The sequence below is a fragment of the Dasypus novemcinctus genome, chromosome 13 (genome assembly GCF_030445035.2).
Source record: "Dasypus novemcinctus isolate mDasNov1 chromosome 13, mDasNov1.1.hap2, whole genome shotgun sequence".
NCBI lineage: Eukaryota > Metazoa > Chordata > Mammalia > Cingulata > Dasypodidae > Dasypus > Dasypus novemcinctus.
Window position 1 is genome coordinate 73,278,811 of NC_080685.1, and position 25,044 is coordinate 73,303,854.

At 35.2% G+C, this 25,044-nt stretch overlaps 1 non-coding gene across 1 annotated transcript; it reads left to right on the forward strand.

Moving 5' to 3' along the window:
- Window positions 1-23,891: 23,891 nt before the first annotated feature.
- On the forward strand, window positions 23,892-23,995 carry LOC111765247 (U6 spliceosomal RNA). Its single transcript, XR_002797648.1, has one exon. It is a non-coding gene; the product is annotated as a U6 spliceosomal RNA (small nuclear RNA).
- The last annotated feature ends 1,049 nt before the right edge of the window (window positions 23,996-25,044 follow it).

Sequence of the window (25,044 nt, forward strand, 5' to 3'; positions counted from 1 at the left end):
TTGACTTTGTTGTTTAACTTATAAATGGATTCACAAAGTATACTTACATCTATTCTAATAGGGATCTCTGGAGTCACTCCAGGTGATTAAATTAAAAATGTCAATTATTTGAATGATTTGGAGTTAGGAAACAAGGTAAGTACAGTATCAACTAGGTTGACTAAGCAGTAGAAACTAAGTGTTGTTGTTGTAGAATTTGAGAGAGGTTTAAATATTTGCATATAGAAAGGCCAGGACTCAGGAATGATTTAAGAAGGAAAAATGGTTTATTGAGGCCGGCTGGACTCGGGAGCTTTCTGTTGCAAACCTGAGCCCTGAACAAGAATTTTGAGTTCTTTTTATACAGAGGAAGGGCTAAATTGTTCTTTGTTTCAGTGCTCAATAAGTTTGAATTAGCATATATATCTTCACATCCTAGATAAGCTTTTAGCATGGACTTCATACATTCTAGATAAGCTTTTAGCACATTTGGTTTGCATTTTTCTTGAATATTTAAAGTTTATAGAGTTTGCATTGATAAACTGTTTCCTGGGATTGGAGTCATTGCCATGGTTACCAAGGGCAGGGCTGCAGCCTCTCACCACCCCACACCCACAAGTCAGGACAGACAGCTTAGGTTAAGGTTATCTCCAAAGAGACAAAGAGCCTCCCACCCATAGCCCACACCATTGTCTTTTTAGAGTTTCTCACTGAACTGCAAGCTTTTCAACATATTTTAGTTTTGGTTTCTGTTTCCTTTATTAATTATTACATAATTTTATTTACAGGGAAAATAATTAGGTTTGTCTAGTTGAGTTCATGCCCTTGCCCTCTGACAGTAGTGCTCTTACTGACAAATAGGGAAGCATCATGATCAGGAATATGTGCTGTTAAGAGGAAGAAATGAATGATAGACCAAAAAAATTTTACAAGTATGCATTTTATCAATCAGCTGGCTAAAATTTATATATCATACTATTTGAGAGGCTGTTTATCAAGTTTTGTAACCCCATTTTTTTTTCTTCTTGATCTCATTGCAATTTTAGGAAATGAACCAATCTATACATAAACATCAAGAAAAGAATCAAGAGATTTAACACATCTTTGGAAGACAGGAAGAGTGTAGATGCTTACTAAACCTGCTTATAAAATGCAAATTATAAAAGATATTACCTAGGATGGAACAGTTGGAAAAACTACTAAAGGGAAGCTTTGTTTGCCTGGCAGAAACTTAGGAATACTTAAGTTTCAGAGATTATAGGAAATAAGAAGGGGAAGACAAAAAACATAAAAATAAAAAAGGCTAAAATTAAGAGACTATTTGAAATATATTCTTTTAGATGATGTTTCCAATGATATCTCAGTATTTCTCTTGACCCTTTGCCTTCAAATCCTATCTCAGCCACAAAACAAAAGTGACCTGGTTTTTAAATCACAAAGAACAAACACAAAATCCACAACAAATGACAAAAACACTGCAACCAAAAGTAAACCTCACCCTAAAGACATTAACAGAACACATGGGGAATATTAGGGAAGAAGACTTGTAGGAGTATTTCAGAGAATTTTGCAACCATTCTATTAGACACACTCATATTAAAATTATTCCCCTGTCTGTTCATCCTAAAATGAAAACCCATCAACCAGCAATTTTCATTTCCCTGAGGATAAGAAAGTTGAGGGCCTTTTCAAATGTATTTTTTCTTTTGTGAAGAGCTTGTTCATTATTTTTCCCATTTTTCTAATGGAATAATATATTTTATTAATTGACTTTTAGGTTTTCTTTATATACTTTGGATGTGAGTCACTGATATATATCTTACAAATAATTTGACCACCCTGTGGCTTGCCTTTTCACTCTTTAAAAGACAGCATTTGATTAACATTTTTTACTTTATTGAAGTACAATTTTTAATTTTCTCCTTCGGGGTTAGAATTGTGTATCCTGCTTAAGAAATCTTTACTTACTCAAATCATATAGATGTTCTTCTGTGTTTATTCTAGAAACTTTGTTGTTTTACCCTTGCATTTAGATGTACTATTTAGAATTATTTTTTCTGTATAAGTAAAATTGATGTCAAGAATATTCATCCTCATGGGGATTCAATTGACCCAATGTCATTTATTGGAATGGACATCCTTTATGCATAGGATTGCAGTATCATCTTCATCACAAATAAAGTTGACTCTACTGGTGTATTGTTTTCTGGGCATTCCCTTTTCAATTTTTTAAATATTCTTTTTCCAGTATTATATAATATTACTCTAAATTACTGTAGCTATAAAAGAAACCTTGATAACTGGTAATGTAAGTTTTTAAACTTTGTTCTTATCTTCTAGATTGTCTTAGTTATTGTTGGTCCTTTCAATCTCCATCACATTTAAAATTTTCTCATTAATTTTCACTCCAAAATAATATATGACCAGATTTTAAATGAGATACATTAATTTGGTAATAATTTATATCTTCATTAATTTAATAAAAGTATATTTTGAAAAACATATTGAACTGAATTCCACTTTCAAATCATCTGCTTTCTTTAGTTTGCCTGTACATGTACAGTTTCTTCAATATTACAATATTATGTGTCTGGGAAGAAGAGGATGTTTTAGTTTTCTAAAGGCTGCAAGAAATGTATTGGTTTTCACATTAGGTATTTATAATTTTAAGCTTACAGTTCTGAGACCATGAAAGTGTCCAAATCAAAGCATCATAAGGAGATTCTTTCTCCTGAGCTGCAGCTATGGGTGCCCAGGCACATGGCAGCATCAGTCAGTCTCTGCCTTCTCCAGGATCCCTTCCTCTCAAGCTTCTTGCATCGTCTTTCCTGGGTTCTGCTGTTTTCAGGCTTCTTGCTCTTGTGACTTTCTCTCTCAGAATCTGTGGGATCCCCTCTGAGCTTAGAGAGTTTTTCTATTTGTTTCTATGGCATTTTTTTCTATATATATTTATCGCATTTATAAAAGACTCCAGTAAGAGGAACAAGAGCCACAGTGAGATACAACTTATTGGAGAAATGTAATCAAATGGTATTTACCCTATTCTAATCGAATCGAAGTTCAAAATAGGGTCACTCTCAAGAAATGGACCAATGTAAGAACACAATTTTCTGGGATCTACAAATGACACAAACTACCATAGAGGAGGAATCAAAGAAGATAAGTGAGAAGAAGCAGCCAGTGAGGTATAGAGAAAACAATGGATATGTGTGGTTCTGGGAGCTAACTGAAGAATTTTTTCCAGAAAGAGGGATTAAAATTGTAATTGGCTAAATGGAATAATTGGCAATGAACTTTCCTTTCCTCAATAAACAATTAGAAATATGAAAAAAATAAAATAATTTTTGCCAACATTGGACAATAGACACATAATGTTGGAACAAATGAGGTAAGCTCTAAAATCACCCCAGCTTTATTCCTGTATATACTTTCGAGATTACACTGTAGTGAGGAGGAAGTCAAACATAGCACAGTAGTCTGAGGTTAAAAGTTAGAGATGGTCAAAAGCATGTTCAAAGAATTAAATACCATGATCAAGTGGAACTGTCCCTGGTATTCAAGGCTGTTTCAATTTAAAAAATCAATTAAGTAACAAACTACATTAACAGAATTAAGGGGGAAAATCTCATTGTCATGTCTACCCTGAACTGATAAAAACACTTGGAACAATAGGAATAGAAGGAAACTTCCTAAACAAGATAAAGGGCATATATGAAAAGTCCACAGCTAACATCTCAATTAACCATGAGACTGAAAGCCTTCTCTCTAAAATCTGGAACAAGACAAAGATGCCCATTGCCACCACTGTTATTCAACATTTTACTGGAAATTCTTGACAGAGCAATTAGGCAAGAAAAAGAAATTGGGGGGAGGGTGGGGGAAACATTTGAACATAGGAGATTGTCAGGTATGTGGTTGAAATTATAATGTAGAGAAAACTCTTTAGAAAATATAATAAGGAAGATTACCTGTTTAAGATGCTTAAGGGGGGGGGGGTCATCTGACACAGGGCAAGCTTCTAGGGAGTGTGTGAGTTCTCATTTTTTTGTAGTGGGTTATATCATTGGGTGGAGACTCATAAAATGAGAGTGAAGGTATATCCGCATCCTGGGGAGGACTGATGTTCTCAAACAGAGAGACTTGTATCTCTCGAGAGAATTAGTGGCTCCCAATGGGTTAGGGCAGTCGAGTATGTCAAGCCCTCAACATTGATGCAAGTATCTATGAATATGGCCCTTCAAGTAATGAAGATTGATTGTCATTGTGGGCCCTGAGGGGAGGGGGAAAGAGGTATTGAACAGATGGAATAAGCGTAAATGTTGGGCAATGGAAGAGTTCCACAAGATCATGCCGTGATGGATATAGGTCATGTGAAATTATACCAAAAATGTATGAAAGTCTGTAAACTAAAATGTAAATCATAATGTAAAACATAACTAAAAATTTAGAAAATTGTATAGTTTAAAATATAAATCATAATGTAAATGGAACCCAAATGGAACCATGTTTGAAAGCTATTGTTTCAATATCTTTACATCAGCTGCAGCAAATATAATATGAACATGTAAAAAGATCATTGCTGGGGAAGGGACAAAGGGTTTGATGCTGGATATGTGGGAGTACCATATTTTGTATATGAATTACTGTGATCTAAATCTTTTGTGAAGACAAACTTAATAATTAGAAAAAAAAAAGAAAGGATGTAGACACTGAGGAAGAAATGGAAGAAATTACCTTGCCACTGTACATACAGGGCAACACCTATAGCAGTGATGAAAGATAAAATATCAAAAACAAAGCTTTTAATTTTTTAAAATTTTTGATATCCCAATTTATTTTTACTTCATTTAATTTTTCTAAATTAGAATGTATTCTATATCTAACTTTAAACCCATTACTATATTCCATTTTACTATTAATGGAACCTGGCAATATATTAGGCTTCATTTTTAAAGAAGGCTCAGCCTACAGAGAGGTTCAACTATGGCAGGGGAGAAACATTGGTGTGGGGTGTTATTGATAGGGGGCACATTGTTGGGAGGGAGTTCTCCAGGGCATGTATACAGGGTACATAAAAATGTTTGGATACCTTAATAGTAGTTTCAGTTGAAGATAACAACTGAGGGAGTGCTGAGTTCCTAGCCAGGGGAGCTCTGTCACATTACCCAATGGAACAGCAACAATCCCTCAAGTGCAATGGCAAAGACCAATAAAGACAGATGGTCCAACAATGAGCCCTTGATAGTGATGGCTACGATTATGAGCCTGTGCACCCGAAATATGAACTAGGGCTAGAGCTTCAGGGTGCCTAAGAGTTACCTCCTGAGAGCCTCCATGTTGCTCAAATATGGCCACTCTCTAAGCCAAACTCAGCACGTAAATGCATTACCTACCCTCCAGCATTGGACATAATTTCTGGGGATGAGCCTCCCTTCCTGGTGCTGAGGGATTACTACTGAGCACCAGCTGATGATGTAGCTAGAAAAAGACCTTGAATAAAAGGGTTAACTCAGACCAGCAGAATATCTCAGGCTACATGTAATATCAGGTGTTAAAAACTCTTTTTGACTTTGGATAAAAGGGGGAAATGGAAAGGACAAAGGAGTTTATATGGCTATGAGTCTCCAAAAAAGAGTCAGGAGGTCCTCAAAGGGGTCACGTTTATGCATGCCTCAGCAGGGTCTCAGAGATAGTAAAAAAAGATACAACCTCAGATACTGGTCTCTTGAGGGCTACAGAGATCCACAGGTTATATGGTCATGGCAGATGGCTCTGGAGTTCAGTGCCATGTCAGTTGGCCCTACTTTGGAGTTTGTATTCCTGCGTGTGATGGAGTTGGACTCAAATATGACCTTTCTACACATGCCTCTTCTGTTACTTTTAACAGAACTGTGGTTGATACCACATTTGGTGTATACTCATGAGACTTGAATCTTTGAACTGTCTATGTGGCAGCCAGGCCCTGAGCCTCAGCAGACTTGCAACTCCTATCCTTTGATTTATTGGGCTTTACCCTGGCCAGCTAACAGGGAGTTGAAGAAGATCAACCACCACACCAGGGAGCCAAGAGTACCTACAACTGCAAGCAGGAGAATTGCATACATCATCCATGTGGAATCTAAGCCCCTTCTCAATATAGAGGTGGAGTGGACATAAAAATCCCAGGGTTCACAAGATGGAGGAATAGAGTATGGATTAGAGTGAACTTACTGGTATTCTACTATGGAACTATTGAGATTAATAATGGAAGAAATTGTAGCATTGATGTGGAGAAAATGGCCATGGTAGCTGCTGAGGGTAGGGATAGGGAAGAAGAGATATGATGTGGGGGCATTTTCAGGTCTTGAAGCTGTCCTGGGGAGTACTGCAGGTACAGATGCTGGATATTGTATGTCCTGCCATGGCCCATTGGGTGGACGGGGGGAGAGTGTAAATACAACGTAAACCATTTTCCATGTGGTTCAGCAGTGCTCCAAAATGTATTCACCAAATGCAATCAATGTGCCACGATGATGAAAGAGTTGTTGATGTGGGAGGAGTGGGGTAAGGGTGGCTGGGGGTGTATGGGGACCTCATATTTTTGAATGTAACATTTAAAAAAATATAGAAGAAGAAAGAGAAATAAAAGCCATTTAAATTGAAGAGGAAGAAGTAAAACATACCCTACTTCCATATGGCTTGATCCTATATACAGAAAATCCTGAAAAATCCACAACAAAGCTCCTAGATCTACTAAATGAATTCAGCAAAGTGCTAGGGCACAATATCAACATCCCCAAATCAGTAGTGTTCCTTTACACAAGGAATAAACAATTTGAAAACTTAATTTAAAAAAATTCCAGTCACAATAACAACTAAAAGAATCAAATATCTAGAAATAAACCTAACTATGGAAGTCAAAAACTTGTACACCAAAAAACACAAATTATTGCTAAAAGATAACCTAAATGAATGTAAGGACATTCCATATTCATGAATTGGAAGGCTAAATATCATTAAGATGTCAGTACTACCCAAAGCAATCTATAGATGTAATAGATGTAATGCAGCACACTTCCTGATCTTAAAACTTATTACAAAGCCAAAGTTTTCCAATCAGCATGGTATTGGCACAAAGACAGACATAGAAAAATGGAATCAAATTAAGAGCTCATAAATCAAATCTCACATTTATGGCCAACTAATTTTTGACAATGTGGCAAAGACCACTGAATTGAGAAAGAATAATCTTTCAACAAATGGTGCTGGAAAACTGGATCACCATTTTAAAAAAAAAAAAGGACCCTGACCTCACACCATATGAAAATGTATCAAGGACTTAAATATGAGAGCTAGAAATATAAAACTTCTGAAAGAAAATGCAGGCAGCATCTTCAGGACCTCATATTAGACAGTGGTTTATATGGATTTATACACAAAGCACAAACAACAAAAGAAAACAATAGATAAATGGGGCCTCATCAAATTAAAGAAAAACAAACACATTTTTGTGCCTCATTGGACTTTATCATGAAAGTAAAAATGCTTGAAATATATAAAGAAATCCTACAACTCAACGATAAAAAGACAATCCACTTTAATAATAGACTTGAATAGACATCTCTCCAAAGAAGATATTCAAATGGATAGAAAGCACCTGAAAGGATATTCAATATCATTAGCCATCAGGGAAATGCAAATCACAAACACAATGACATATCATTTCACACCCATTAGACTGGCTGCTATTGGGAAGCAGACTTGGCCCAGTGGTTAGGGCATCCATCTACCACATGGGAGGTCCTCAGTTCAAACCCTGGGCCACATTGACCCTTGTGGAGCTGGCCCATGTGCAGTGCTGATGTGCACAAAGAGTGCTGTGCCACACAGGGGTGTCCCCCATGTAGGGGAGCCCCATGTGCAAGGAGTGTGCCCCGTAAGAAGAGCTGCCCAGCGTGAAAGAAAGTGCAGCCTGCCCAAGAATGGCGCCGCACACATGGAGAGCTGACGCAGCAAGATGACGCAACAAAAATAGAGACAGATTCCCATGCTGCTGACAACAACAGAAGCGGACAAAAGAAGAACACACAGTGAATGGACACAGAGAACAGACAACTGGGGCGCGGGGTGGGGGGGCTGGGGAGGGAAGAGAAATAAATTTTTTAAAATGACTGCTCTTAAAAAATAAAATACAATGGAAAATAGCAAGTATTGGAGAGTATGTGGAGAAATAGAAATATTCTCTCATTGCTGGTGGGACTGTAAAATGGGTCAACAGCTGTAGAAGACAGTGTGGCAGTTCCTCAGAAAGCTACCATATGACCTGACTATACCACTATTAGGTATACACATAAAATACTTGAGAGCAGGATTCAAACAAAGATTTGCACACCTATGTTCCTAGTGACATTATTCACAATTGCCAAAAGATAGAATTAACCCCAATGTCTATCAAGAGATGAATGGATGAATAAAATGTTGTATATACATAGAAAGGTATAATATCAGACAAAAAAAAGGAAGGAAGTCCTGATACATGTGAAAACATGGATGAACTTTGAAAACCTGATGTGAAATAAGCCAGACAAAAAGACAAATATTGTCTGGTCTCACTGATTTGAAGCAATTAAGAGTAAGCAAGTTCATAGAATCAGAATCTAGAATACAGGTTACCAGGGTACAAGGTGGGATAGGTAATGGGAATTTAATGTTTAAAATGTACAGGGTTCCTACTTAAAATGGCAGAAATAATTTGTTAATGCATGGTGATGATGGTACACAACATTGTGAATGCAATGAACAACACTGAAATTTATATCTGAATATGATTAAAAATGGGAAATATTGGATTTTATATATGGTAATGAAAATATTTGAAAAAATAATACGTGGAAATACACTACACAGTGAAACCTAAATTAAAACACAATTAAATAGTACAATTATAAAAATGTGTTATCATCAACTATTAACAACCTTTTTACACTAATGCAAGGTGTTGGTGTTGGGGCAGTATATGGGAATCCTGTATTTTATGCATGATTGTTCTCATAACCCACAAATTCTCTAATAAAGAAAAAATTATGTGTATGTAGCAAAAAAATAAAGTTAGAGATGGGAGTTTGGTATAATAAAGATGGCTAGAATTCTACAGTTGTTGGGAGAATATACTCAGGGAAGAAGAAGTTCACAGAGAACAACTTCAGAAATCTAATAAAATTTAATCGTTTTTTGCTGAATTTTATGCTACACAAGTGTAGGGGAAATTATCAAAGGTTGAGCTGTATTTCCTGAGAACTGTACCCTAAACAATTACTAGATTTCACATAGTAGTACTAGAAGGAATTCAAGTTCAATTAAGGAAGGTCGAATGACCTCATCAACCACCTGGAACATTCAGTTGAAACCCCAGAAAATTTTCATTTAGTAGGTGAAAAATAGCTAAAGAATAAACAGTACTCTAGACCTAACCTAACAGAGCATAAAAACAAACTTCAAACTAATCAACCTGATCCCCAACTAACTTAACTTCCTGCCAAACAAAAGTCAGGAAAAAATAAAGAAATCTTAAGTCAGATATTCAGCAAAGTATTATTTACAAAGACGTAATCCAATTAAAAGAAAACTATGAGGTAAGGATAGAAGGAATAAAATGTGACCCTTTTATAAAATATGAGGAAAATCACTCAATAGAAATAGACCTAGAAATGAAAGATGATGAAAAAAGGAGACAAAGTCTTTTAAAAAGCTAGTATAATATAGTAAAAGATTTCTGATTATAAGAAAAATGTAAAATAAGAAAAGATCAAAATGGAATTTTTATAGAAGGAAATTTCAATCTCTGAAATAAAATATATAACACATATAATTAAATATATATAAAAGCATATGTGTATTCATGTGTATGTATGTTTATATCTGTTTAGACAGTGGAGAAGAATTTACCAGTAGGCTTGAAAATGGGCAGAAATTATCAATCCAACCTGAAATAGAGAGAGAGAGAAAGAGAAAGAAAGAGAGAGAGAACAAATGGTTGAAGTTCTGGTGACCTGAAAGGTAATATCAATGAGTCTAATAATTCTTTACTAAATGTTAGCAAATCAAATCCAGCAATACACAAAAAGGATGTTAATGATAAAATATCATGACAAAATGTGATCCATCCACATAATGGATGGTCTGCTTAACATTCAGAATTAAACCAATATAAAATTGAATTGATGTCCTTCACTGTAGTAACACAGTAAAGATTAAATAGTCAATCATTTCTATGGATGCCCAAAAATCATTTGAGAAAATTTACTAAACTTTCATGATAAAAACATTAAGAAATAGAGGTAATTTCTGACATTGGAGGGTTCTTCCTGGTTTTTTCTTTCTCTGGATCTCTCTAGAAAATGAGATGAGTTATGGTTTAGCTTATATATCTAATGAAACTACCATTCTACTTTTAATTGCTTCACAACAAACTGTTTTTGAGAAGTCTATAGGTATGACCTTCCCCAAAATATATCCCAAAATAAGTCAGTTCCTTTGGAAAGAGCTGTAGGGCCCCCTGTTTCATGGCCTGCCTGTACATCTGGGCCAACCACAGGAGCTGAGACCAGGGAGAAAGGTGTACTTCTGAGTGATACTTATGCTTTGATCACTTGAATTCAAAACTTAGCATATCTAGAATCTACAGTTTATTCATATATATAATATAGTCAAACATTTTTAAATGATAAAATTCTTATGCAATGGAATTAGGGCTTTTAATTAGGGTATACAACCAAAATGAATAAGGATTATAGAAGTAACAGTTATTTTTGGAAAACTAAGTTAAGTAAAAAACTACTTAATTGTAGTTTTGTCATTGTTTCTTGAATTTCTCTTTCTTTTCTTTTTTTTTTCTTTAAGTGTGGAATCACATATGCAACATAAATCTTCCCATACTACTCCCTCCCAAGCAAACTACTCAGTGGAATTAATCACATTCACAATATGGCAGTACCCATCATTCATTACTAAGAACTGTCCTTTCACCACAAGAACTTATTTTGGATTAACTCTTCATTGCCTCTCCTCTGCACCCTGGGTAACCTGTACTTTACTTTCTGTCTCTCTGAGTTTGCATATTAACTGACATTTTCTTTGTGGGCTTAGATTTGTCATCCTAAATCTACAATAATCTTGTTTCCTTTGATACTAACTTAACTTCAATACCATATATGAACCATGTTCCTTTACCCTGAGTCCCATCCTCTCTGTGATTCTTGTCACAAATTACATATTTATATATTATGAGTCCAAAACCATTGATTTATCATTACATTTTATGCATTTGCTTTTTTGATGCTGTAGAAAGTAAAAACTGAAATTAAAAGTAAAAATGAAATAGTACTGGTATTTATATTTTCCATATCTTATCTTTACCAGACATCTTTATTTTTGCACATGGCTTCAAATCAATTACCTTGTGCCCTTTCCTTTCTACCTGCAGAACTCCCTTCAGCATTTCTTGTAAGACCCATCTAGTGGTGAAAAAGTCCCTCAGTTTTTGTTTATCTGAGAATGCCTTAAATTTCCCTTCAATTTTGAAAGACATTTTTGCTAGCTATTGAATTCTTGGTTGGCAAATTTTTAATTTAAACATTTAAATATACCTTCTCACTGTTTTCTTGCCTCTATGTTTTCTGATGAAAAATTGGCACTTAATCATATTGAGGCTCTTTTGTGTGTGATATGTTACTTTTTTCCTGCAGTTTTTGGGATTCTCTATCTGCAATGTCTATCCTACAGCCAGAAAACCTTGCCCCAGGAAGCCACTGGGCTGGTCTCCCATAACATTCTGTAGGAGAGCTCTCTCAGCTGCCTCTAAACCCAGAGCAAGTTCTGAAAACATCAAGTCCCTCAACTGCCAATGAGGGAGATTGGGTCAGACATATATGCTCCTCGTATGTGCCCAAGGGTTATTCTACACTGTCTGGAACCAGAACCAGGCATCCATGCTAGGAATGCAGGCCAGCTCCAGACTCAGCTAGTGCAGGGTGGGGAGGGACCAGCCAGGGCACCAGTAAATCTTACCACTTTCAAGTGGACTTTATCTTGATTCGTTACTCACCCTGTTACTGCAATCCTTTAACTTTTATGGAGTGCTAAGAAAATTCTTTTTCCCAGTTCTTGCTGGGTTCAAATTCTAGGGGTGGGAGGCAGACCACTGAAGCTAATCACTCAACATCTTGATCAGGGCAGGGCCAAAAGTGATGATCTTTCTACCAATTTTTTAAATAAGATACTTCAGCCTCCCTTGGGTATATTCATTTTTGCATACTTTTTCAGAAAAAGTTAACCACAGAGTCTGAGATATGAGGATATTTTATTCATTGTATAGTACAAGTTCCCAATGTTGCAGATTTATTCAAACAATAAAGACGATCTAAGCAGGAAAGAATAAACTTTTATGTAACATTAAAAAAATAATGAACCTTTGTAAGAAGGGTATTATATAACGTAACAAGTTTTCCTATCAAATAACTTTCATAATCTCACTTGCTTGGAAATAAACTTATAACAATTCCCAAAAGACTCTTTAAATCAATATAAGAGTTAAGTTTTATATGCAGTTAATTTCATGCTCTTTCTATCATCAATCTATTTTTTTTAATAACCTGTAGGTACTATAATCTTTCCTTTAATGATGACTAAATCCTTCTTCACTGAGATTGGTAAATGTTCTAACCACATGAAACGTTTTTTTAAAAAAATATTGTTTTGAATTTGCTGGGATTTCTGTCTGTCTCTGTTTTGTCTCTATCTCTCTTGCTCTCTTTTCTTACCTTCATATATGCATTCTTTTATGTGTTCCAAATTATTTATGTATATTACTTTTCTTACTTGGTTTGTTATTTCCTTGAATGATTTCCTGCATTGAGCATTCTGTTTCTAAACTTCGACTCTTATTCAGACCCACGTAATGGTGGTATTTGTGAAGGGACATTTTCGTTCATTGTAGTCTGCTAAAGTATTAATTTATTCAACTGATATTCTTGAAATCACACCAGGGCACAAGTTTGATGAAATAGATACAAAACCACAGATTTTTATTTCAGGGAGCTTACAATAGAGTGATAAAGACAGAGAAATCATGATTTAATTATTATTTGAAATATTAAGCATATGAGTAATTATAGAATGAAATTGAAAGCTGCATTTGCTTGTTATCCAAGAAAAGCTGCTATACTTCTGTGCTGAAGAATTTTGCTTAGAAAGCTGCCTGTCATTCTGCTCAGTATTGGATCTTGACATAATAGCTCTGAGTCTCTAATCAGCTCTGCTTAGTATTATGGACAGTTTTTGGTTTTTTTTCGCTTTTTTGTCTTAAGTAAAAAAGAGTAGTTCTTAGATTTAATGCAACCAAAAGTTGTTCATCACTCAAATTCATGAATCTATAGTACTTCTTGTTCAATTGCATCAGTTGGGATTTGATCAGAGAAGCAGAATTACTCTATGATACCCTTTGGTATTTATAGTAGGAATGTAACCTTATATCATTGCGAGATCTGGCTAAGTAGTGTATAATGCTTCTGCTTCTGATATCGTGCCTTAAATCATCAGGGTTGGTGCTTAAGAAGAGAAGATGGGCAAGAAGTGGGAAAGAAAAAGGATACCTGCATCTATAAGAAAAATGCAGAACAATGAGAAACTGTTTCATGTATGCAAGGTTGCATGATGCAGGACAAATTTCAACCCTTCAGTACAGAACTGCACATGCACCTAGCTCAGCATTTGGAAAAGCTGAAAGAGGGGATCGGGCAACAGTGGAATTAGGGGATTAGCTGCTGCCTCACACAAACCAGGTGAACTAATAGTTCTGTCACAGGAATGTGACAGAAAAATACACAGTGTATACAAAGACCTCCAGAATGTTAAAGTCACTGCTAATTCACTTCTGTTTTCCAAATGTCCTGTGAGATACTTTCATATTCAATAATAACTTGGAAACATACATGGAGGGACTTGTGGGAAATATGACTATGGTTTAACTAAGGTGACATATTAGAAAACCACCATATAATCCTTCTTAAACATTCAAAGACTTAGCAGTCCAGAGTTTTGTGTTTTCCAGTTTAATGTTCACTTTCAAATAGGGTAAAGAAGTTTTATTATCTTATTCTAAGTTTCAAAATAAAAAACTCTGCATCTAGTGGCCCAACAAATTTATGGTAGAGGCTTGTAATTATAAATAGGAAACCAAATGAATGTGTAGCTAGTTACTGATTAAAAGGAAAATAGAAAGAATGATATTGAAAGACTTCTCCTATAGGAAACAGTGACCCCCAGAAAGCAAGATGTGACAAGACAATTTACTTATTATACACCCATCCATCCGTTCCTTTACTCCCATTTATTTGATACTTATTTATTTCCTATAAATTAGATAGTGTGTAAGTCTCTGAGAATACAAAAATACATATAAAGTTAGGTAGGCCTGCCTGCAATTTTCTAGGCTATTTTAGTGAAGCAGCAATATATTTGAATATATCACAAAGCTATATGAGAAGGTCTATAAAAGAATTATTTACCAGATACAAAATCATCACATGAGAAGGAATAAATAATACAATTTCAACACAGCACAAAGGCGTTGTATATGTGTTTATTTTTACTAGAGAAAGAGGAAACAAGCATAGGAAGGGAATTTTTAAAATACGTTTTGATGTTAGTGTTGTTTTGTTTACTTATATCTGCAAAAAAGGGAAATTTATAGCTGAAGTAAGAATGCAAGGATTTCAAGGTTTCATCTATGATGATGAATCTCACAATGATATCATGGTTGGTTTTGTATCCACTAGACATTCCTGCTTCTTTATTTTCAGGATTTTTTTTGTTTTTTACAATATGCCCTAGGAGCTGAATCATGATTGTTTTAGGTCAGTTTTGAAAGACCATTGTTTTCCTTTGCCAATGATAAGATTATAGTTGGGCATGTGAATTAGTTCTAGCCAATTATATAGAAGGGAAATTTTGCTAAATAGTTTTTAAAAAATACTTTACTCTCTTTTCCATGGTATTAAGTAGATATTCCTTTCCCTCTCCCTTCCTGTCATGGATACTATATAGTGATGATATAGAACTTTCTACTTTTTCTCCTGTTCTGTGATCATTAAGTAAATTTAAGGAATCCAAAGATTGTCCAACCAGGGTCATGATTTGATTAAGCTGCTGCATCTAAGCCTAGACTATAGAACTCCAAGTTCTTGTTAAGTGAGGTATAACGTATTTGAATTGTTTAAACCAGTTTTAATCTGGTATGATGTTATTTGAAACTGAAGTCTACCTTTGAGAACTGATTGGCCTTATATGAACTAAAATATATTTGACTTAATTTACATATGCACGAACTAATTTAATTCAACAGAATAGGCAGGTTTAATTAAAAGGTGATTGAGAAAGAATAAAGGTTTATGGCAGATGATTAATTGTTTAGAAGTGCTTAGGATTCTATGACTTCAACAACTATGTATGAAAATATTTTTTGTACAGTATGTAAAAATGTAACAAAATACTCAGTTTGCATAGATTTGTCTAATAAGAAGAACATTTTCAGGAAAAATGTTGAAATATTAGCAAGTATGAGACAACTTTCATAAGAGAGACCGTGAGTAAAGTGTCAAAGAGTTCAGAAGTGGAGCAAGCCTTATTTGCTTAGGACATCAATGAGCGTGTTTTGGAGGGAATGGCATATCTATAAATATTTGTATGCTGTTGTTTTTATCTCTCTAAAATTTGCATAAAATTCATATAGTAAAGTATGATGCATTTGAAAGGAAGATGATTAGCAAACAATTTTGAAGCAGAAATTTATGTAAAGTGCCAGGATATAGAGTAAACAAAAGATAGTAGTGAAATAATAGATAAGACTGATTTCCTCTTTTGGAGGAGGTAGGGTGGTAATTTGAAGGTACATATACTCAAGGAAAACCTGTTCTTAAATGTAATCCATTCCTGTGGTTTTGGACCCATTGTAAGTAGGACATTTTAAGAAGATTGTTTCCTTTAAGATGTGACCCACCTCATTCTGGATGGGTCTAACTTAATCCTCTTATAGGAGACCATTATAAGAGATTGAAATTCAGGCAAAGAACAAGAAGACAAACCACAGATGTAAAAAATGAAACCTGGAAGAGAAAGAAAAGACTAGTGGATAACACCATGTGCTTTGTTATGTGACAGAAGAGCCAAGGTACACTAGCAACTGATCTTCAGGAAGAAAGCATCACTTGATGATTCCTTGATTTGGACATTTTCCTGGTCTCAAAATTGTGAGCAAATAAATGCTCAGTATTTAACCGAACTGTTGTCATGGTATTTGCTTTAAGCAGCCTAGTAAACTGAAAGAGGGGGAATCTTAGTTTTTCTGGGCTAATATAATAAATGCCACATATGTTGGCTTAGACAACAGGAATTTATCATCTTGTGATTTTGGAGGCTAGAAACACAAAATCAAGGTATCAGCAGGCCATGTATTCTATGAAGTCTGCAGTATTCAGGTGGTGAGTGGCTCAATTATACTCTGTCACTGGTAAATTGTTTCCTTCAGTCTCCTCCTTGGGTTCTACTTCTGTGTCTAAATTTATTTTGCTTATAAGGACTTCAGTCTTATTGGGTTAGGGTACACCCTGCAACCATTTGATCTCATGTTAATAGGATCAGAGCTGATCCCATTTATAAATGAGTCCATTCCCTTGAGATCTGGTGTTAGGAATTGAGTATATATTGTAGAAGATATGATTCAATTCCCAAGGAGGAGAGAGGAGGAATATGATGGAAAGTTTTGTATTCTAATGCTGTGTTTTTCTGTGTACGGATTTGACATTCAGAAAAGTACTTTAAATGTTGTTAGAATAGAACTATGACCAAAGCCTGGCTTGCATGAGATAAATCTAGTCCTAATGGATAGAACTGATGGAAGAATAGAATAATTTGAGTCATAAAAACTTAATAATAGGTAACTCTTAGAATAAGTTCAATGAATACAGAATTGCAGTAATATCAATATAATAGTAATATTTTTTAAGGTAGAAAAACAAAATATATTGGAAAAGCAGGAAATATTCTCTAGTCATTTATTAATCTTAAAGATAGGAAACCTACTGCTCAGTCAGTAAGTTATGCATCACTGCATTTTATTTATTTATTTTTTCTGACAATATCTACACATTTTTTTTCCCGAATTCTACTCCATTTATTCATTTTTTAAAAAATATTACATTCAAAAAATACGAGGTCCCCATTCACACCCACCGCCCCCACGCCACCACTGCCCCCACAGTAACACTCTCCCCCATCATCATGACACATCCATTGCATCTGGTGAGTACATCTCTGGGCATCGCTGCACCCCATGGCCTGTGGTCCACACCATAGCCCACACTCTCTCACGTTCTATCCAGTGGGCCATGGGAGGACATACAATGTCTGACAATTGTCCCTGCAGCACCACCCAGGACAACTCCAACTCCCGAAAATGCCTCCACATCTCCCATTCCCCGCACCCAGCAGCCACCATGGCCACTTTTTCCACACCAATGCCACATTTTCTCGATTATTAACCACAATAGTTCATGAATAGGATATCATTAAGTTCACCTTACTGTATTCCTCCTTCCTGTGGACCTTGGCTTGGTTGTGTCCATTCCACATCTATGTCAAGAGGGGGTTTAGATTCCACATGGATACTGGATGCAATCCTCCTGCTTTCAGTTGTAGGCACTCTAGGCTCCATGGCATCACTGCATTTTAAAGGCCAGATAACCAAAATTTTCATCATAAATCTGATGAATGTCACCAAGAAAATCATTAAGTTGCCAAAAAATAAACAATAGCAACTATTGTGGGTACTTCCTAAAACTATCATCTTTTCATATATGTTTAAGTATATCTATTCTTATAAACAAAGACATAATAAGAAAGGGATTTTAACTAGCACTTTAAATTATTTACTTGAGCAAATGTGATTTTTTTAAATGTATAGCTTCTGTTGTAAATATTCTGATATTTTCTCTATAAATTTCCTAAAATTTGGTCCTGATTTTTTTTCTTGGAGAAAATGTCCTAACAGGAAGCAAGTATAAACTCTTTGGTTAAATTAAAATACGTTAATTTTTTGTAACTATTGGTTAAAATCTCATTGAGCAATTATTATCACTACAGCTTTAAGTTTGAGGTAGGTTAGAGGATTTGAATTAAATATTAAGATCACATTTTGTTCTGAGTAAGCTAAAAGCTTAGTAGTACAGATAGGACTTGTATTTATACAAGTATATAGCAATTGTAATAAAAGTTAGAGCATGAGATTTTCTGTACTTTCCAATATCTTCAACAGTTGATAAATGCAAGTCCAAGCAGTGGGATTTGAAACAAGACCTTGAATAAAGGAAGAGAACAATAAGCAAATTGAACAGTGGGGAAATGTTTCCACTAAATTCCTTGAGTAAAAGTCTCTTGAAAGATATATTTTAAGGTTATATTTAGGGAGTTTTGCTGTGAGTGCAATTGTATCAAGCCCGTAATTGCTCTCTAAGTAGTTTTTGGACTCAGCTTGTTTTTGTTTTTTGTTTTTTCCTACAAGAATGTTTTAGTTTGTCAAAGGTGTGCTGATACAAAGTACCAGAATAGTGTTGGCTTTTTTTTTTCTTAACATTTTTTGTCTTTATTTTTTTAATGTTACATTCAAAAAATTTGAGGTCCCTATATACCCCCCACCCCCCTCACCTGACTCCTCCACCCATAACAACAACCTCCTCCATCATCATGAGATATTCATTGCACTTGGTGAATACATCTTTGAGCACCACTGCACCTCATAGTCAATGGTCCGCCCAGTGGGACATGGGAGGACATATAATGTCTGGTAACTGTCCCTGCAGCACCACCCAGGACAACTCCAACCCCCGAAAATGCCCCCATATCACATCTCTTCCTCCCACTCCCTACCCCCAACAGCCACCATGACCACTTTCTCCACACCAATGCCACATTTTCTTTGATGACTAATCACAATAGGTCATGAATAGAATATTTTATAAAGTGGTGTCTTTATTTGGGGTAAAAACTTAAAGTTCCAAGGCCATGAAAAGTCCAATTCAGGGCATCAGAAGATATGCTTTCTCAACCAGGCCAGTTGCCATGTGTTGAAACAAGAGGGAAGACGATCTTTTCCTGGTCTCAGCCTTCCCCTCTGGACTGTACCATTTCCCAGAGCTCAGCTGAGTGCAACCAGACACAGGGATGGACTCTTACCCATTCTCAGCTCTCAGGCTCAGCTGCTCCACTTTCTGCCTGATTTCAGCTGTAAGCTATCAGATATATGACTCATCTCTCCCCAGGGCCTCAACAACTTGACCTCTCCTTTTTGTCATATGGCAGAATCAAAAATGGGAGAACAAACAGATATTTGCACACTGATGTTCATAGCAGCATTATTCATAATGACTAAAAGATGGGAACAACCTAAGTGACCATGAACTGGTAAATGGATAAGCATGTGGTATATTCATACAATGGAATATTTTTCAGGTGTAAGAAGAAATCAGTGGGGGGAAATACATGCCAACATGGAGTAACCTTGAGGATATTATGTTGAGTGAAATAAGCCAGACACAAATAAACAAATATTATTTTGTCTCAAAGATATGAAAGAAATACAGTGAATGGACTTATGGAGTCAGACTATAAACTGCAGGTTGGTGAGAGATGGACTGTAAGATATAAAGGGGGAGAAGATGCTGGATGTGTGTAAAATGTTTAATAAGGTCAAATGTAAATATGTGGTAATATTTGGACATGATAATTCATTATAATGTAACAAACACTTGATTTATGGATGTGATTGTTACTGAAAGGAGTAGTCTAGGAAGATGAATGTTGTTTGGAGGACAGCTGGAGGATAATATTGGGAATGTTATTACAATGATTTTGGAAGTAGATGAGGATTGTGGTTAATATTAATGATATAAATACCAGAATTCTTCTACTACAGGGTGTTAAGAATGTGGTGATACATGAGAAAACATAGCCAATGCAATTTATGGACTACAGTTAGCAACAACATTGTAAGGTCTTTTTGTACTTAAAAGAAAGTTGGTACAATATTAATTCTAAAGTTAAAAAAACATGGGGTTTGGTTTTGTGAGCTATGAATATGATTAAAAATTTTTCTTCTTTTGATTTTTTTCATCAATAAGGAGACCTTGACCATGCCATTTAACTAATCTGTTTACATCTGTGTATCTCTCTGAACACTGGAGGAACAACTGAGGTAGCAATTGGAATCAATGAGATAAACTGCCTGAAAAAAACTTTTTAGGGTAATATTTCTACAACTTGTTAAGCTGACTTTTTCTGTTCCTTTATTTTTGTGAATTTGAAATGAGGTTGTTAATTAAAAGAAGAAGAAGGAAAGATCCAAGATGAAATTCTTCAGGCATAAATATTGTGTCTTATGATTGATTTATCTTGGTACAATAATGGTAATTTAGTAATGATAATAACAGGTAATATTCATTACCTGCTTCCTTATGTTCCAAGCACTCTATCAAGTTACCAAGTGTCTTACATATATGTTAATTTTTTTAAAAAAATCAGAACTCTTTTCCTGTGTCTTTTTAATTTTAATTTATTGAATTATACCACTCATACATTGATGTATATACACAATAAGTGTATAATAATAGTTGTGAATTTACAAAACAAACATATATAACATAATACAGGACTCTAATAACTCACTCTACCACCAATAACTTGCATTGTTGTTAAACCTTTTTTAATTAATGATTAAAGAGCATTGTCAATATATTACTACTAACCAAAGTATTTTCCCCCAATCATCCCTATTATTATCTTTATGTAATTTATATATGAACATACATAAACTATTAACTCTATAGTAAAAGTTGTGAACTTACAAAACAAACATACATAAAGTCATACAGGGGTCCCATACATCAATTCTCCCCCACCACCTTGCATTGTCAGATGATGTTTGTTACAAATTATGAAAGGATATTGTCAAAATCTTACTACTAATCATAGTCTTTATCATACATTTGATATGTTTTTCCCCCAAACCACCCTATTATTATTTTTTAAATATATTTTTTATGACAGAAGTTGTAAACTTATAAAACAATCATGCACTTGTGCAGAATTCCCAAAGAACACCTCTCCATCAACACACCACATTGACAGGTAAGATAGAATCATCTGATTGTTACCATTCCATAGTGTGCATTTGGATCACATTTTACATACTTCCTCATCATCAACACAGTACATCTTTTGCATAGATGCAAGACTATTATGTTATATTATTATTGCTAACCACAGTCCACAGATCACTCCAGCGGTATTTTTCCCATGCTTCTCCACATTCCCTACACCCTGTAGCAATAATGTACATTTATTTGCTCTCGCTTACAAAGGACACTCCTGCACCTGTACCTTCAGCCACAATTCTCATCCACCTCTTGGTTTACTGTGCTATTCAGTTCTTGGATTATTCTCTAGCATTTTATCAATTGGCATTTACATACCTAGACCACCATTTTCAGTCACATTCCCATTTATAGAAAAGCTATTACTCACTATGTGTTATCATCCACTCTGTACATTCCCACAGTTTTACAGTAAAGTTAATTAAAACTTCTACATACATTAAAGATCAGTAGTCCATCTCAGTCCTCCTCTTATCTCCTTTAAGAATCCACCACCTATCACCAGGTCTTGAAGATATTTTCCTACAATTTCATTTAGAAGTTGTATGGTTCTTGATTTTATTTTTAGGTTTTTGATCTATTTTGAGATAACTTTTGGGTAAGATGTGTGAGATAGGTGTCCTTTTTTCTTTTCTCGGCTATGGATATCCAATTCTTCAGCACCAATTGTTGAATGGACTGCTTTACCCGAGCTGTGTGTAGGTTTGACAGGCTGGTCAAAAATCACTTGACCATACATGTGAGGGTCTGTTTTTGAAAAAATAAATTTGGCTCCATTGGTCTATGTGTCTGTCTTGATGCCAGTACCATGCTGTTTTTACCCCTATAGCTAGGTAACATGATTTAAAGTCTGGAGATAAGGGTTCACTTTTCCTTTTTATGATGCTTCTGGCTATTCAGGTCATTTTATCCTTCCAAATAAATTTGATGACCATGTTTTCATTTTTATTTTAAATGCTGGTAGAATTTTTATCAGGATTGCATTAAATCTGTATATCAATTTGAGTAGAATTGACATGTGAGAAATGGAGCCTCCAAATCCAGCTACAGAATAGCTCCTGGGGCAGCTCATGCCACCAGAGTAGGACAATCACTGGCCTCTGCAGCTTGGCCAATAGTTTTCTGGAGAGGCTGGCTCAGGTCCCCACAGGTTCCTCCTTGCTGGTGGCACTGGGGCCTAGGCTAGAGCTGCAATCTCATCTGGATGGATAGAAGCCAGTGCCCACCAGCACTGTGATTTTTCAGTCTGTCCCGCTTCCCTTCATTCCAGGCATGAAGTTAAGATGGCGGCTACCTGCCTCTTCTTGACTTGGTTCAAACTTTAACTGTTATCAGAATTATACTTTAGCCCTCTGAATTTACTCATCAGTAGCTGAAGTTGGTGCCAACCACCTCTTCCTCCCCCATTTTTGGGAAGTGGAACTTTCAATTCCAGCCACAGAACAGCTCCTGAGGTGGCTTGTGCCTCCGGTGGAGGATATGGGCACTGGCCTCCATGGCTTGGAGCGCTGTACTCATGAGCCTTCTCTGCAGATGGGCAGTCACCTTCTTCCATTCTTTCAAGGATGTGGCAGGATGCTCTTCTGGCCTCCTGGAGCCCCCAAACAGGTGCTTCAGCTAGCTCCAGAGAGCTCTGGGTGTTTACTAACTGCCCTATAGCAGGAACTGATGCTAGGAGTTCCTTACACTGCTGCTGTCTTGCTGGTTGTCTCGTGTGTTTGTTTTCTTAATCAAACCCAACAAATGGGCTGAAACTCAACCTCAGTCATGTCATCACTGAGGCTGAGTTTAATTGAAAAAGGTCTCAGAGCCACAGGAGACCAAGCCCACAAACATAATCTATTTTGGGGATTCATAAAATAATTTCAAACTGCCACATAGAGCAGGAAGATAAACATTATTTGGATTAAAAATGATGGAAAATATACATACATAGAGAAAAATGCTAAGGAAAAATGAAAGACTGAAAAATAACTTTTATTTATAACAATGAGAAAATAATTTTATAAAAGCATTTGAGCTTGACCTCAAAGGATAGGCCACATATTTGTACAGACAGAGTTTAAAGAAAACTATGTTCAACATAGAAAATACATATAGCCTAAAAGCTTAATTTGGAAAGTGGAAGTCAATAAAATGTTAATATAGATAATATTTCTTAAATAATTTTGAATGTCTTAAGAAATATAATATTTGGTTATTGCTTTTGAAAAAAATATTTTCTTTTCTTTATTGCTTTTGGTCTTTTCATTAAAAAGTAGTGTATAGGCAAATGAAAACTCCACTAGAGAGAGAGATATGGAAACTACAACAAAGAGAAAATGATTGCTCCACTTCAGAAGAGGGATGTATTGATAATACTGGTGAAATGATCCACAGAGGCAATAGAGGAAGATATTACATAAGTTGTCAATAATTTCTTCATATAAATTTTTAATCACTCAACAAGCATGCCTAACAGATATTCTATAGATATTACGGTACAATAACACAAGAGGCATATGTTACTTTCTTGGACTGTTGGTAAAACATCTTAAACATTCAAAAGTTATATAGACATATGATTACTTATTTTATTAAGTGCTAGAAAAGTAAATAGGACTATGAGAGAGAATAAAGGGGCAGGTAAAATTGAGAGGTCTAAAATGCCCTCTTCAAAGATGCTCCTCAATGCTTGCATTGGAGGAATGTATACAAAAATTGGCACATTACAGAGACGATTAGCAAGTCCCCTAGGCAGGGATGACATGCAAATCTGTGAAGCATTCCATATTTTTTTGGAATGATGTAAATGTTTTCGTAAAGGATGCTGGTGATGTTCCACAACAATGCAAGGCTTTAATAGTAGGGTGTTATATGGAAACCCTGTATTTTGTGCATGATTTTTCTGTAAACTCACAATTGCCCTAAAAAAGAAAATAAATAAATAAATAAGAAGTACAACATCTCAGAAGATGAGAAGGAATCAAGATAGTGAAGTAAGTTCCTGGTAAAGACCTCTGTCAGTGCAAAACCTAGAGCTGGAAGAAATCTTGAGTTTTTCAGAAACTGTAAGAAAGGCATTGCTGCTGGTAGCATAAAAATCCAGGGAAAGTATGGCACATGATGAGGTCAGGGAGAAAAGCAGAAGAATGATTCATGATTTCCAGGATTATAGATGTGATTTAAAGTGTAATCGGAAGGCATTACAGTATTTAAATAAGATAATCAATTTATAATTTTAAGGATGATTCAGACTTCTGGGTTCAGAATGTAATAGAAAGGAGGAAAGCAGATATTCGTTATCTGGGAAGAAATGACAAATGGAGAAGAACTAAAGTAGTGACAGTAGAATTTTAAAGAAGTTAATAGATTTGAGGTATCATTTGGAATAGAATTAAGAAGACCATTCAGGGTATTTTATAGATGTAGTTGAGTCTGTCTTTATTAAAGTGTTCAAATTTCTCTTTTTAAAAATGTGTATTGGCTAATGGCCAAAATAAAATCAGCAGGTAAGATAGTAATAACGATAATATGTACATACTACAAACATCTATACACACACAGTACAGAAATAGATGTGCTAAAAATTAATACATCTATTATATGTTTATAGATAAAAAATGTGCTTTAGACAAATATAATTCAAATTGTTTTAGAAAAAAGTGAACTTCCTAACATTTGTTTTCTTATGCCAAAAAGTAGAAAATATTTTCAAGAAGATACTCAATTGTATCACTCAAGTAAGAAGAACACACTCTGAGTTTTAAATTTTTTAATTTGTCCCCTTGTAAAAATATTATATTTTGAAAAGAATATGCTAGAATAACTTTCTTCCATTATTTTA